At 40.1% G+C, this 15,511-nt stretch overlaps 1 long non-coding RNA gene across 1 annotated transcript in view; it reads left to right on the top strand.

Annotated features, from left to right (window-relative positions):
• The window catches only part of LOC142829962 (uncharacterized), a 190,309-nt gene that overhangs the window by 163,886 nt on the left and 10,912 nt on the right, over window positions 1-15,511 (top strand). The gene's annotated exons all lie outside the window — the stretch shown is intronic.

Below are 15,511 nucleotides of genomic sequence, written 5' to 3'. Positions count from 1 at the left end.
TGGGCCTTTATTTTGTGCTTTCATATTCAGTTAATGTGACATTATCTAGGTTTTGGATGCTACATGCTTAACTTTAAGAGGATCGAGAATAGCTATTCCAAATTGAGCTTTGAGACAATTATCAAATTTAAAAATTAAGCACTGAATAAAAGTATAACTAAAAACAGATATATTCTTTAGCACTTGTTGCCTTGCTCACTAAGGGTACATCTACACAGCAACATTATTTCAAAATAACTTAGTCCACATCTACACAGCAGTCAGTTATTTCAAAATAATGTCAAAATATTGTCAAGCTGGAGGACTTCTTACTCCGACTCCTGCAACCCTCATTATACAAGGAGTAAGAGAAGTTGAGGAAGAGTGCTCCATTTAAAAATAAATGCTATGTAGATGCTCCCAATTTCAAAATAAGCCATTTTGAAATAAGTTACACAATTGAAGTAGCTCAATTTGCGTATCTTATTTTGAGTTAAGCCCTGCTGTGTAGATGCACCCTTAGGCATCATAAAATTTTACAAATATACAAACCCAAACATTCCAGATGATTCCCCAACTATAGTCTGAAACCTTTCATCTGATGACAGTGACTTACTAAGTTACTTTTCTCTGGCTAGTATAGCTAGGCACATCCAGTGTTTCCTCTCACTGGAACAAAAATCCTGCAGGTTTCCATGGAGAAGATAGGTTACAAGGAGTTTCTCCTCTAAGTATGATTAATATGTGCACTTAGCATCTACCTGCTGAAAGAACAGTGCATTTTAGCTAGTTCTGAGAATGGAAGAGATGTTCACCTAATCTGCAGTCCATGCTCCCTTAAGGTGCGTCTACTCTGCACCCGTAGCTCAAAATAAACTATACAATTGCAAATTGCATAGCTTATTTCCAGTGTGTTTCAAATAGCTTATTTTGAAACACACCATATTTCTAAATAAACTGCTATTTTGAAATAAACTGCTATCCCTTAATCCTCATAGAACAAGGTTTTTACAGGGACGTTGGAATAGCAAGCCCATTATTTTGAAAGCTATTTTGAAATAACAGGCTTGTTTAAAAGACGTGGAATAATTATTTTGGGTAACCAGAAATACCTCAAAATAGTGTGGCAGTGTAGACATAACCTTAAAGACATAATTAGACTCATCTCCGACTTTGCTGAGGTGTGTTATCAAAGATTGGTCTTTGCCCTATGGCCCGGCCAAAGAGTTTATATAACTGCCACCAAGGCAGATTTGAACCTGGGACCTGACTATAGGAGCCTCTACCCTCTGAGCTAAAAGCCAGCTGGCTCCTAGCTCATGCTGAAGAGGTCTCTTGATCTTAACTGTTGCAGTGGTCTAGGTGCCACTTGCAGTACTCAGTAACCACACTAGGTGTGTGGGTTACATTTTCAGGCCCCAATACAGCATGTTGTGGTTGGCTGCACCGCATGGCTGGGTGGCTCCCAGTCAGGGCAGTGAGCAAGCATTCAGGATGGCAGGGGTGGGTGGGCGCCAGGCAGCAGGAGGTTCTGAAGGAGTGAGGCCCAAGTCAAGTGTCTTGTTTGCCTGGCCCTAAGGCTGGGCCTGTTTGCCTCTTACATGGTAGAAAAGATTTTTCTAGAATGATTAACAATAGCATGAAGCAGTGCAACATGAAGCATGGCTGATCCCTAAATATTTGTATATGGCAGATATTTTATGCTTCTATTTATATTATTAACTGAATGCTCTTCATCTTAATTCATTAATGTCCTGGGAATTAGAATCTTCCTTTCATGTCAGCAACTGTTCCTTCCCTGAATGACTCCAAGGCACATACAGTACTTTCTTCACTGGCTCGTACAATGATAGATGTTGCAACCACATGAAGCTTTAGACATGATCTAGAAAAATCATGCAAATGCAGTCAGAAGGTTGAATGGCAAGTAAATTCAGCACAGACCTACAAAAGAAGAAAGTCAATGTAATACCTCTTATACTGTGGGAATGAATTAAATTTGATTGAAATAGTCATTAATTAAGAATAAATTGCCTGACATACGTATCTGTTTTCTTTTTTCTTTCTTTTTTTTTTTTAATGGTGAATTGTTCTTGAGCAAACCCTAATTTCCATAAAATTAGTTTATTGTTGCTCACAGGAATTTGAAGCTGAGTTTCTGAGAAAAAGCTCAGCATATGATGGTTTTGTCCATTGAATGTCCATAGTTTAGCTCTATTTATAGTGAGTGATATTCACCTTCCTATTGGGAACCAACTCAAAGCCTATTCAGCCCTTACATCTCACATAAGTCTTTGAGCCAGGCCTAGATCTAAGGATGAACTTCATCCTGTGTGCAATCTCACCTAAATCACAGGGGAATATTTCAGAGAGTCAAACTATCTAAAAAGAAAAATAATAAAGGATTAATGACACATTTCCTAGTGCAATTTTTGGACAACTCATTATTCATGTGATGTTATTAATATTCGAGCTGGGCATACTTTTGAAGTATTCAGTGAAAAATTACAAATTGTTTAGCCATATTTCTGCCATTTCAACCAGCTCCACTTTCAGGATTTATATACATTTATATAAACAGAGTGGCATTCATCTAAATTCTCATGAATATCGAATAATGCATACCTGATTAACAGCAAAGTGATTTCACTATGATTTTTCACATAAATATTTACATATCACCTTGTGTACTATTCAGTCTCCTCTGATTGAATATCCCAGGCCGTCCATAGAGGGCAGGTGAGGATTATAAAGGAAAGGTTAAACTGTGCAGTCAGTGTGTGAGAATTTGACATAGGGCTATTTATTATATGAATCTAAGCCAGATGTTCCTTATACCTAAAGATATATAAAGATTTATATTGTCTTCATCAATCAAGGTATGATTTATTTTTTTTTTTTACAAATGCATTATGGAGTTCCTTTTTCAGATAAGGAAATGATAACATTGGTAAAGTTTGCCTCATAGATTACAGCTGACGTCAAATATTAAATTGTGCAATGGAGATTTATCTAAAGGACTATTGTTTGTTTGGCCCCATCTTTTGTATCAAACCTGTAAGTGTTTTATTATACTGCCACTGCATATAAGACTGTGTCATGGCTTTTCAAGGCTTTAATAACTCAGCCATTCATTTTGGACACACTTTCTTAGCCCTAAGAGGTGCGTAGTATTTCCATTTTCTGCTGTGAAATGTGCACTCGTGTCAAGTTCAGAAAAGGCCCCAAGACCTTGTTTCTTATATTTAAGGGTTTCCAAATGTGCAGGTATATGTTGATATGTAGGTCATCTGAGAAACAGTATGTATATCTCCGTTCTTCCCAAATGGCAACAGGACACTTTGGAAAAATCACAAACTTTGCATTTGGCAAGGCAGGGAGCAAACAGAATTGGCAAATCCAGTCATTTGCGTATAGTATATTAAAGGGTTCTGGCAGCATTAATTGAAGGGAAAAAGGCCTTTGTGCTACCTAAACAGCTGCCTAACGTAAAAAGTCCAAGAAAAAAACCCAAATATTTGCATTTATCCAGGCAACACAGGAATGGTAATTAGCAAATGGTGCTGTGAATAGATCCAGCTCCCAAAAAGAAAAGAAAATGTAAAAAACTGCAAAAAGCATTTAAGCTGAAAATGAAAAAAGTGAGTTTTACCGTTACCTTTGTATATTGCATAAAACATTGCAATAAAGCCCCAAACCAAGGTAATATGGCCTGGTCTGCAAGTTTGTAACAAAGCTCAACAAGGTCTACTTTGTAGAAAGGATCCCAACCAGTTTTCAGTTGTTTTGCTTTTCATTGTATAAAATTTGTTCAAACTTGAAAACTAAACTCAATGGTAGGTTAAGGTATCTTTCCCCTCTCCCCGCCCCCCCCCCCACCCCCCAAAAAAGAAGCTTTGACTAAATCCTTTCCATCACCCTCATCTTGCCTTCAGAGATTCCAACTTTCTGCTTGGCTTGTAGAGCATTTTGCAGGACTCTTCATCCAATAGACTTTTGGGAGACTGAGCAGATGAAATAATATATATAAAATATAAAATAATATAATATTTTTCAATTTTGAATCTGTGATTACTAGTTAAGATTGCAGTGTTCTAAAGAAAACACAAGGTGCATTATTGTATACTCCTTTGAAACTATTATCCTCACAGGTACGTAGTTGGATGTTGATGTATTCTTGTGCTTTTCCTCAGGAGGAAAAATAAAAATTGTTAAAGTATTTTCATATCATGTGTGTATCAATGGACTTCTGCTCTAGTAAAAGCTTCCCATAAATTAATATCTTTATATTCTAAACACATGCCAATTTTTAGTTCATATTTATTTAAATGTCAACATTTTTTATTGCAGATGGTAGACTTTCACACAAATCTCAAATTCAGACAAGTATATTAATGTTGCATAATCGATGAAATAGAATTGTTGTCTTCCCGAAAGTTGTCATTTCATTATTGGAACTGAAGTACTAAATTTGTGCATGTGCACATATCAGCATCAATACAAATACACAATGTTCTGAGAAGAGTCACGTGACAATTGCTAATAGGTTAATTGGTGATGAAACAGTCCCGTGGTTTCCTGTAAGCACTGCTTTACTGTGATTTACAAACCTATCAGCAGCCACTCAGTTAATCAAACCCTTTTCTGAAATATGAACTCTAGGCTGAATAAATCGCTATTAATTCATTTATCAAAATAAGGCTTTTTAAAAATTCTCTGGTATTAGGATTCTTTATAAGTAACTGGAGCCAGGGAACCCTAATCTCTCCCCAATTGGTCTTTCCCAAACAAGGATTAGAGATACTAACCAGACTCTGCTGGGTAGCAGCATTGTTCTGATTGGCAATGTCAGTGTCTATATCATGTGGTTGAACCCTCATGTCATAGCAGCACTATCTTACAAAGCAAGTCAGAAGTTTATTTATAGGGATCATTGTAGAACTGGAAGGGACTTCAAAAGGTCTCCCACTCCCATGCTGAAGGAGGACCAAAAAACCTAGAAGGAAGACAAACCTTTGTCCTGATGAGTATACAGTATGGCAATATTATCCTTTTGTTATCCCTACATGCTGCTTTTCTATGCTTTGTTATATTTTATTTGACTCAATGTTCATTTGGGTTAAGTCTTCAGTGTCTCTACTTCTCCTTATTTTTCTTCTTTTGTGAAGTGAACCTTGGCTTTCATTTCTATTATGCTGCCATCCAGCCTTATATCCACTCTAATTTACTCCATCTGTCTTTCTGTAACTTTCTGGCTGTACCATAACTTCCTATTAAGAATAGGCTAATTCAGTACATTGGCCCACCACTGTTAGCTCTGTGGTAATTTTGACTCAGTATGGTTGCCGTTCTCTACATTTCTTCATATTCTCCTGGGTCAGAAAATAAAATGTTGTTTACCATTAGAGCCATGGGTTTTGTATCTCATCATCAAAGCTTTAAATCATCATTACTTGCCCATTTTCTGAAGATGTGCTCTTTGCCAAGTTTAGATATCAGACCTTGAAATTATGTCAATCTAATTACTAATCTGCTTCCATGGACTAATGTGATGTAAACAGTAATCTTCTTAAATTACTTCTTTTCCTCAGAGCACTGCACCTTTTGCTCTACATGTCTGTCTATGACTTGGGGCTCAGGCCATTTTATTTAGTTAGGAAATTTGCCTACTATATGGTCTAAGGAATACTATTGTCACCAGAACCTGTCCTTCAATTCTGTCTGAAATACCAGATTGGCTAGGTCTACATGGCACACTGGAGTGTGATTTCTGTACACACATACTCCCTCCCACTTGCTCCTTTTGAGCTCATGCAAGCACACAAAGCCATGATGGAAGCACACAAAGTTTAGTCATGGTCACATGGACAGCTGCCTAAGAACCACAGCTAGGCCGTGCTAAGTATATACCCACAGATTTAAGGTGGTACAGACACAGGGGAAATCACATCCCTGGCTTATAGTGTACACATAGCCATAGAATTGTTACACCTAGGTGTTCCAGTATTAGGATAGCATTTAAACCGCATTTACATTTGAATCTTCAAAGTGAAATCTAAATACCCCAGACATCATTTACCATTCCTCTACAGTGGCAGAGACAATCATTCCCACACGTATCTGGATGGTGACAAGTCTCACTCCATAGATACTGCATGGAAGTTTGCGATTATAAACTATTTCTATTGTGGAGCTTCTGAAAATATACGCTGGGCTTCCTTTCACTTTAGCGAACCTTGTTTCCCCAGAATGGATGTTAAAAGCACACTGCTGATGACAGTCAATAATTTTATTGTTGGGGTACATGATTTAGACAGCTTCAGAATCCTTCCAGAACCTGTTCCATTCCCTTTGCAAATCAAAAACATTGTCTACAAATTTGACCCAAGTAGAAAACCTTTCTACAGCATTTCTGGCTGGTACAATCAAAATCCCCATGAAAGGGTGACCTAAAGTGGATGAAGTGCTACCTGTAATTTAAATGAAAAATTATAAAGTGTATTTTCCAGATGTTAAAAACGAGTAGTCCTGTGGCACCTTTGAAACTAACAAATATAGATATAGAATCATGAGATTTCATGAGCAAAACTCACTTCCTCAGATGTGATGATCATGAGTGATTTCCAGGTGTGTTTCTAATTGAATTAATGAGGCAGTCATTTTCTTTGAAGATTATCACTCTGTGAGGCTATATCTACATGGCAGAGTTTTTTCAAAAAAACAGCTGTTTTTGCACAAAAACTCGTGGTGTGTCTACACCTCAAGCGTGTTTTTGTACAAGAAAATGTACAGTGAATCGACAGAACAAACTGGTTTTTGCAGTTTGGGTATTCCTCTTTCTACAAAGAATAACTCTTTTGTGCAAGAGCTCTTGTGCAAAAAGGTGCGTGTGGACAGGAATTAGGGGTTTTTTGTGTGAGAACAGCCTATCGAAAGAAACGCAGGTGCCCTTGTGGCCATTCTGTTAATGGGAATCAGTGCTTTCTTGAGAGAGAACGTCCATGAAGTCTGGAAGCTCTCTTGCGCAAAAGCACATTGCATTTCCGATGCACTTTTGTAGTGTGGGCGCACTCTTACGCAAGAAGTTTTTGCACATCATTTACACATTTTATTGCATTTACTATACATTGCATTGCACATTTTGGGATTGGCTTGGTTACTTGGCAGGAACCAATCCCTGTAGGCATGCTCTGTCTATGTATTATCCATACTCAACCTAGGCCCACCAACAGGGTGGGAAAGGGGGACAACTGTTCCAGGGCCTGGCAATACAAAAGAGCACAGAGCTCCCAGCTGCCACTCCTGCAGCAGTGACAGTGGTGACAGCCCTCGGCCCTTTAAATCACTGCTGGAGCACTGCATGGTGTGACCCAGGCAGCACTCAGAGCTGCCTGAGGGACATGCAGCACCCTCTGGGTGTCACTGAGGGATGCCTAGCCCCAGCCCTGCCCTTTCTGGCTGAGGCACCACCCCTCCCAGGGCCACAGAGCAGGATCCCATCCCCTCTCCCCCCACCTTGGCCAGGGGCTCAGCAAGGCAGTTGGCCCCGCTGACTCTATCTACTCTTTACCTCATCGCTGCATTTCAAACTGTTACTTTATTCATGGTAAATGGTTCTCTAGATGTTCTTCCTCTTGTCCTAGCTGCCTCGGGCATTCTGTCTTTTTAGCCTACTGATCCATTTACTTATCTGAGTTAGGGAGATAAATAAATTGTATCTTCCAAAGAATAAGGCCTCTCCCCATGGATTTAGTTACACTTGACAGGCCAAGCCTAATTTCACTACCTTTGCTTGTGCTTTTTATATTAGCATTTGTTCATTTACATTGCTTTGTCTTTCTATGTCTTTTTTTTCCAGTTTATTCACCATCAGTACATGCCCAGATCACAGTACTTGTAATAATTTGAACTGCCACTAAAGTTAGGCTTAACGTATGAACCAGAGAATTCAGCTCACTGTCTCTGGTACAATCCACCCTGGATTGTGCAGTACTGTCACCTATTTCCTGTTGGTCCTGTTAGCCAGTACAGACCAAATGCTCTGTTTTTATTATTATTTTCATGTAGAGGCCAATGGTCAGGACCTTCTAGCCTTGCAAACTGCAAGCTTTCATCCTCGATATTAGTAATTCCCTTTTCCACTAGAGTGGTCCAGATATGTGTCCTGTTTAACCATCTAGATTGTTCCTTCTGCTTTATTTTTTTTATACCCCGCATTAGATGTTACACAATCAGCTTGGTGCTCTATGCAATTGCTTGAGAAATAGGATTATTTAATTAATTAATTTCACTATTTACAGATGTATTAATTCATTTTAAACTTTGCATAATGTCTTTTCTGCAAGTTTGGAGTACTAATCCCTTCCTCCTTTTTTAATGGTTTGATTAATTTATTAGCAGAGATCCTAGCTTTCCATGATTAAAAACCCAACAATTTACTGATTAAAAAAACATTAAAATCCATTTTACTGCAATTAAAATGAAACAGTGATGAATATGAGAATTCCAGGGTGCTACTTTGAGGTGAGTGTCACACACCTGTACACCATTACTTAATCTTCATACACAGGAAGCAGTTTATTGGCGATGTTTAGCTATGTACATTCCAAAATCAGCCACAAGAGGAGAAGGTTGTGCTCATTGAATAAGTGACACTGACATTATGAGTAAAATGTAGTTAATAGTGTGGGGTTTTTTCACAAAATGAAAGATCTCTGTAAAAATGGAAATCTTGCATTTTTCTGGGGCAAATGGATTTCTAGAATCCTTGTTTATTATTGAGTTAACTTGAAAGTTTATTTTTTTTTAAATGATTTCAGAAATATATAAGGAGACTCCAACTTCTGAGCCATCTAGTATATTTGCCAGTGTCCCTTCTGGCTCTACATTTTTAGTGTCTTTGGAATATGACTCTCACTGGCTCCTGCCATACTTTTGTAATGTTGAGGAGTAGGTAGTTAGTGCCTGGAGTTTTTCTGTACCCTTCAACCATTTCCACACCCTCCACAGAACACATCATTAGGTAAACCTCCACCACTTGTAAATTTGCAAGATAAAAAGGGAAGAAATCATTATCCTTACTTTGTGAGCTTTGAGTTGGCTTGCATGAACCCAGCTTTGCCCTTTACTTTCCAGCTGCACCAAATATAGAAGGGTTCAAATCAATTAAATTCTAAGTATGGCCTGTAGAACTTTGCCTTTAGGAATTGATGATAGGGAGCTCAATCCTGGATTATGACTTTAGATTCCACTTGATGTTCTCTTAAGTCTCCTCTGGCACTGAATCACACTTTGGTGTTCTTTACCTCTACCTCATCAGTTGGACCTGTATATTCTGCATTTGCAAGTCTTGAACCCAGGTTTCTGACAGTGTCTGGATTAATTATATCCTCCTGCAATCTCACTGGCCTTCCCATCTACATCTCAAACAATGACTCCACTTCCTCCTGAACTGAACCTCGGTATTTCTTAGATACCAGATACTGCCTCTGCAGTAGTGGGTCCTCCCTTCCAAGTAAAATTTGGGTGTTTATCTGACAACATTCTAGTTTAGAGTTGGCTCACTCCTCTGAAAAGGTTCTCACTAGTTGGGGTAGCTATCCACATGTGACATGTTCATATTTTACAGCTATTTCCCACACATTTTTAATTGATTGCAGAGCTGTGCCATGGGCATGACATCTTCCTCATTCCCCTAAGGGAGCGGTTTCAGACTTATTTGTGTCCATAGCCATTTAGGTATGTTCCCCCCCCCCCGTACATATTCCACCACCCAGCTCTTAAGGAAGAGAAAAAAGCTACGATTGCTGGCTGGGCACCCAGCTCTGAAGACAGTACTGCATCAGTAGCAAAATGGACATAGGGGTGCACAGACCTTCTGCACACATTCCAGCCACCTGGGACTAATAGCCAGAGCTCATAAAAATATAGTACACAGCTCACATCTCCCTTAACACATTCCCATGCCTCCCTTGGGGAGGCCTGCCCCCTAGTTTGAGAACCTATACTAAGGCATTATGTTAGCCAAACTCCCTTGAGGATTCAGAATATTTATACAAACAGAATTCCTGCGAGCCCTCCCTGCCCTCCTCTTCCCCCCACACACAACCTAGCTCAGTCTTTAGGCACAAGCTTCAGAAAAAGAGATTGGCCTTGCACAATGACCTAAGAGTCAATAAACAATGGCTCTGTCAAACCAGTCACAAATTCTTTGCTTTGCAGACTATTCCCCATAAGGGCCTCACCTGGCCTCAGCTTCCATCATGTCTCTGAGAAAGAGCAAAGGCTTTTCAGATGGCTACGCCCCAAAATAATTTAGGGATGGATAGATCAAAGTCATCACATCAGTTGCATCATGGAGTAATCACATTTTCTGCAGCTAATTCCACATGAGACCTGCCATAATTTTTAGCTCATTAAAATAGAGGCAAGAATATTTACTCTACCTGTGGCTCATGGCAAGCCTTAAGCACCATGTTAATAGATATATAATCAGAGTACGTCTACACTGTGACACTATTCCGAAATAACTTAGTCTGCGTCTACACAGCAGGGAGTTATTTCGAAATAGTGTCAAAATACTGTCAAGCTGGAGGACGTCTTACTCCAGCTCCTGTAACCCTCATTGTACGAGGAGTAAGGGAAGTCAGAGGAAGAGTGCTCTATTTTGAAATAAGTGCTGTGTAGATTCTCCTTATTTTGAAATAAGCTATTTCAAAATAAGATACGCAATTGACGGAGCTCAGTTTGTATAGCTTTTTTTGAGTTAAGCCCTGCAGTGTAGATGCACCTACAAGCAGCATCCTCCAGAAATGCATCTATATCAATACAGTTAGCTGTCAGCCAGGATGAAAACAGGAGAGATCAAGATGTCAGCAATGGGTGACATCTGTTCCTATTTCATTCCAGGCTAAAGAGTGTGTTTGATTTTAAAGAATACCATATTGTTTCAGAAGGAGACTTGGGGAAATGGAATAATATGAGCTAAAGTACTGACTCATTAATGAAGAATTTATTACAATTAGTAACAACAGAATTGTGCTTCTTACCTGACAGCTGGTATATATGAATGAAGCAGTCCCATGTTTGTTTCAGAAATGTAATGGGTTGCAACATGACATTTTGTTGACCAAGGATTGGGTTTTCAGGAGACTCAGTGACACTTCATTAAGGCCACAGTACAATTAGTGAAGAAAGTTTCATAACAAGAATTTGTATCACAGTGCATGTGTCTAATTCAAATTATATCAATTGATATAGGGTCACAAAGTTGCCAAAAATGCTAACAGAAAGATTTGGGGCTTCATTTTTGTATCTTGCTCTGCACAGCTCTGAAGGTGCAAAGTGAATGGATTCTGGTCCCATCTCCTCTGCTGGGTACTCTTCTGATATGGGGTATTCCCCTAGGGGCAAAGAGCTGGCATAGTTGGTTCCTATGGCAGCCAAGGGCACAGAGCAGTAGTGGCCAAAATGGCCTGCACTCTAGCTGTCCTCAGCTGCCAGGTGGGCCCATGGAAACAGTCAGTGAACATTGGTGGAGAACCTGGTGCTGTCATTGCACTTGCTCTGTGAGCAACTAGTAGATTTCAGTGTTGTTAGCCTGCTTCAGCTGGGGAGAAGCAGAAACAAGCAGTAGGGCCAAACTAATATGTACTATATGTTAGTTCTGCAAAATCAGCAATGGTATGGGCCTGTATCTTAGCACTATGTGCATTTCTCTTATGCTAATAACAAATATTTTGTAAACTTCAGAAAGGTAGCTGAGTTAGTTCATAACAGGAAAAACGTTAAAAAACAACAAATAGTCTGGTAGCAGTTTAAAGACTCACAAAACATGTAGATGGTCTCATGAGCTTTCGTGGGCACAGCCCACTTTTGTAGTCACCAGCAGTAGGCAAATACATACCACTATCCAATGCTAATATATTTCTGCCTTTGCTGGGCAAAGTTACATGAGGCAGACCATGCATACCCTGGAATGCTTTTCAGCAAGTTCTGTCTGGGGCAGCCCACTGAGGCTGAGGGTTATGTGGCTGTATAAGTGGGAGCCAAAGCTGAAGCAGGAGAACCTGTGTCCTTTACTAGCTCTGACTGGAGGGTATCCTGCCAGCATTTTGTCCCTAGTGTGTGAGATCAGTGATTTTTTTTTTATTTATTTTTTTTTATTTTTTTGTGCCAGACATAACTCTAACCTCATCCCAGGAGGCATACCTGGGTGGTCGACAAATACCTTTGATGTCGGCAGGGGAGCGTCCAGACTATCGCGCTGAGCCGACAAACAGATGATCAGCTGATCAGCTGTTTGTCGGCTCAGCGCGGCAGCCATGTAAATTTAAATGAAGCGGCGATTATTTAAATCGCCGCTTCATTTTACTATGTCCGGTAGCCTAATCTACATGCCTCTGTCACCAGAGGCATGTAGTCTAGACGTACCCTAAGAGACAAAAGATGCTGATTTTTTTAAAAAGATGTGTTTGTTCAAGAGGGTTTGACTCTCCGGCAAACAGACGAATTCCTTGTAATTCTAGTTTTTCATGCTAAGGTTCATGTTGAGTGAAATGGTAGTTTGCAAAATATTTGTGGTGTGTGTGTATCCACGTGTGTCTGATTCCCTGTATGTGTTTAATATAAACTTAGATAAGATATGACTTTTTTGCCATTAACAATGCAACTAAACCACAGAAAAAAACAGATTTAAATTGTGATAACCAACTTCCTCAGGCTATTCTTGAGAATATGAACTTATGAAAATGCACCAACTGAAAGTAGAAGTCAGAATCCTGAAGTACACATTACTTTCCTCCTCCTACATTATTTAAAAAAAATCCCTTTAGCTATATTCTGGAGATTAATGCATCAAGTGGAATATTCCACTACTCAGATATTCAGATGTAGGTTTCTCTGGTACTTTTCCATCCAGCCACAGAAGTGCTGACAGCATTTTGCTAAGAATGGCTATGAAAATTTCCACCGTGTAGCTAAAGAAAAACTCCATGGATCAGGGCTGCCTTCAAAGAAAGGAGACAATGAGACACAATATTTCCCATTTAAACACAAATGCTCTCTTCTAATGATAACTAGAGAAAAGAGGCAATATCACATATTTATTGCAAAGTGCACTTTGCTAGAAATGTTTACTGTGTAAGTTTGCTAGAAAGCTGTATTATGAATATATATAATATAGCAGGGGAATCTTCAGCTTCTTCCATAGGACTGCTTTAATTTCCTTTGTTCCACTGACTTACAAGTGGTCCTTTATGTTTAGTTCACCATGTAACTTGGGGAAAGATAACTGAACAGTTCATTAATCCAGTGTTGTTAGTGATTAATGAGTATGGAGTCTTTCAACACAGTCACTAGACCAGATTGGTAATGGCCTCCAGTAGACATGTTTGGTGGCATATGTGAGATGTTTTGGTGCTCTCAGCTCATTTCCTAGGGAGGACCATGGAAAGATGCCTACAGATTTCTCCGGGTGTTGAATCAGGACCCTAATCAATAAATATTAACATCACAAAAAGCACCTTCACAGCTGATGTTCAATGTCCTCTCTTTCAATAGAGAGGCCAAGGGTGGAGTGTAAACTTTACCCTGATACTGTTCCTTTGAACATTATCCTTTTGCTAGTCTCATGGAGAGGGGTGGATTTGACTCTTGAAAAAGTATGCAGAATGGCCTCTTTCTTTATCTCTAGCATGTGCCCTTGCACAAGAGTGTTGAGGTACGTTGGTGGGCTTGTGTGTGGAAGTTTCCACTGCCACTGCCCAAGTGATTGCAGACATATGGTTGGAGAATGCAAAGCTCCCCTTCTGGTAGTCTGGTATTGGCCACGAGCACTACATTCTCTAAAAATAGTATCTATGTCTTTTTGAGAAGCAAAGCATGAAAACATTAGGCCCACAAATATTAGCTCATCACTTCTGTACAGTGTGAAACAAACCATCCAAGGCTTAATGCTGATTTGATTTCCCTACTCAGCAAAAAACTTGCTGAACTCCACTGAATTTCAGTCTGCAAGAGGAGGACAGGATGAGCTCCAGAAACTTTCCCTTCCATGATTCTGAATCATTGAAATTCAAAAACCCCAATGACTTTCCTGTTTGTGCTTTATAAAGAATTTGACAGTAAGTGAAAGCAGATTTGAATATGTGTTTGAATTCTAGTGAGATCTCTCAAATGGGAAATGCTTATGTAAACAACATCTGGTACAGTGTATTCGTGGCATACTTGTAAGAGGCCTCTAATTCCAGTAATTCTGCATCAAATACTCTGGGGTGGTCCAGGGAAACTGCAAAAGAGGGTAAGGGGAAAGGAATCCTCTTCACTTTATCACACCCTCAGGCCATGTTGCTAGTCCATGGCTTCTGCTTTTAGGCTACATCTACACTGGTGGGTTCTTGCGCAAGAACCCGCAGAGCATCCACACTGCCCACCCGCTCTTGTGCAAGAAGATTTACAGTACGGTGTTGGAAGACAGGTCTTCTTGAGCAAGAGCTATGCTCTTTTCTAATAAGTGTAAGTGTAATCCACACACCTGGGCTATGTCTACACTCACGGCTTCTTGCGTGAGTAATAAGCAAATGAGGCTAAGAATGGAATATCGCTGAGCCTCATTTTCATTCCTAATGAGCCACCATTTTTTTCAGAAGAGGCTCTTGCGCAAGAAGGAGCGTCTACACTGCCCCTTCTTGCGCAAGAAAAACCCTCTTGCACAATGCTGTTACACCTATTACTTTTCAGAAAGAACGGCATTGAGCAAGAGGGTTTTTCTTGCGCAAGAAGGGGCAATGTAGATGCTCCTTCTTGCACAAGAGCCTCTTCTGAAGAAAATGGTGGCTCGGCGATATTCCACGCTTAGCCTCATTTGCATATTACTTGCCCTGCGCCTTAGTTGGCAGTAGTGCCTGCTATGCATACCCCCGTCCCTATGATGGAACTGTATAAAGGCAGGTCCAGTGACCCTGTCCCCAGCTTCTCTTCCCTGTATCCAACCCAGGTGCACTGAGATGCATAGTTGCACCATCAGAGGGGAGTCACTAACACTTGATCTGTTTGTCCACTGGAGCTGCGGTCACAGATCTAGTGGCCAGAACTGGAGTCAGGAATCAAGCCACGGGTCAGAGCCAAGAAGAGGGCCAAACAGAGTGAAGCCAGAGCTGAAGTTGAGACAAGAGCAGAACTTGGGTCAAGTTAGAGCAAGGCTGGGAACAAGGCCAAAAGCAAAAAGATCACAGCTGTAGGCATGAGTACTGAGTAGCCACTAGCTAAATGCTACTGTGGGGCCTAAGTCCTGGTAGTGCTGTTCAGTTCATCTGGTGATCTGGCCAATTAGGGTTTCTGCTGAATTTAGCTAGTTGAGCCTTGGCCCAGCTGGAGGTCCTCATTCCAAACAGCTGCACTGTGTCTAGAGCTCTACTAAGCCATGGATTAGGGTTCAAGATTTGTCCCACAATATTTATAAACAGATGAATATATTAGTCTAGTAGAAACATGCTGTGATTGGCCCCAGGGGAGGTGGGATGGATGCAAGAAG

This window comes from Pelodiscus sinensis, chromosome 6 (genome assembly GCF_049634645.1).
Source record: "Pelodiscus sinensis isolate JC-2024 chromosome 6, ASM4963464v1, whole genome shotgun sequence".
Lineage (NCBI taxonomy): Eukaryota > Metazoa > Chordata > Testudines > Trionychidae > Pelodiscus > Pelodiscus sinensis.
This window is presented reverse-complemented; position numbering and strand designations above follow the sequence as displayed.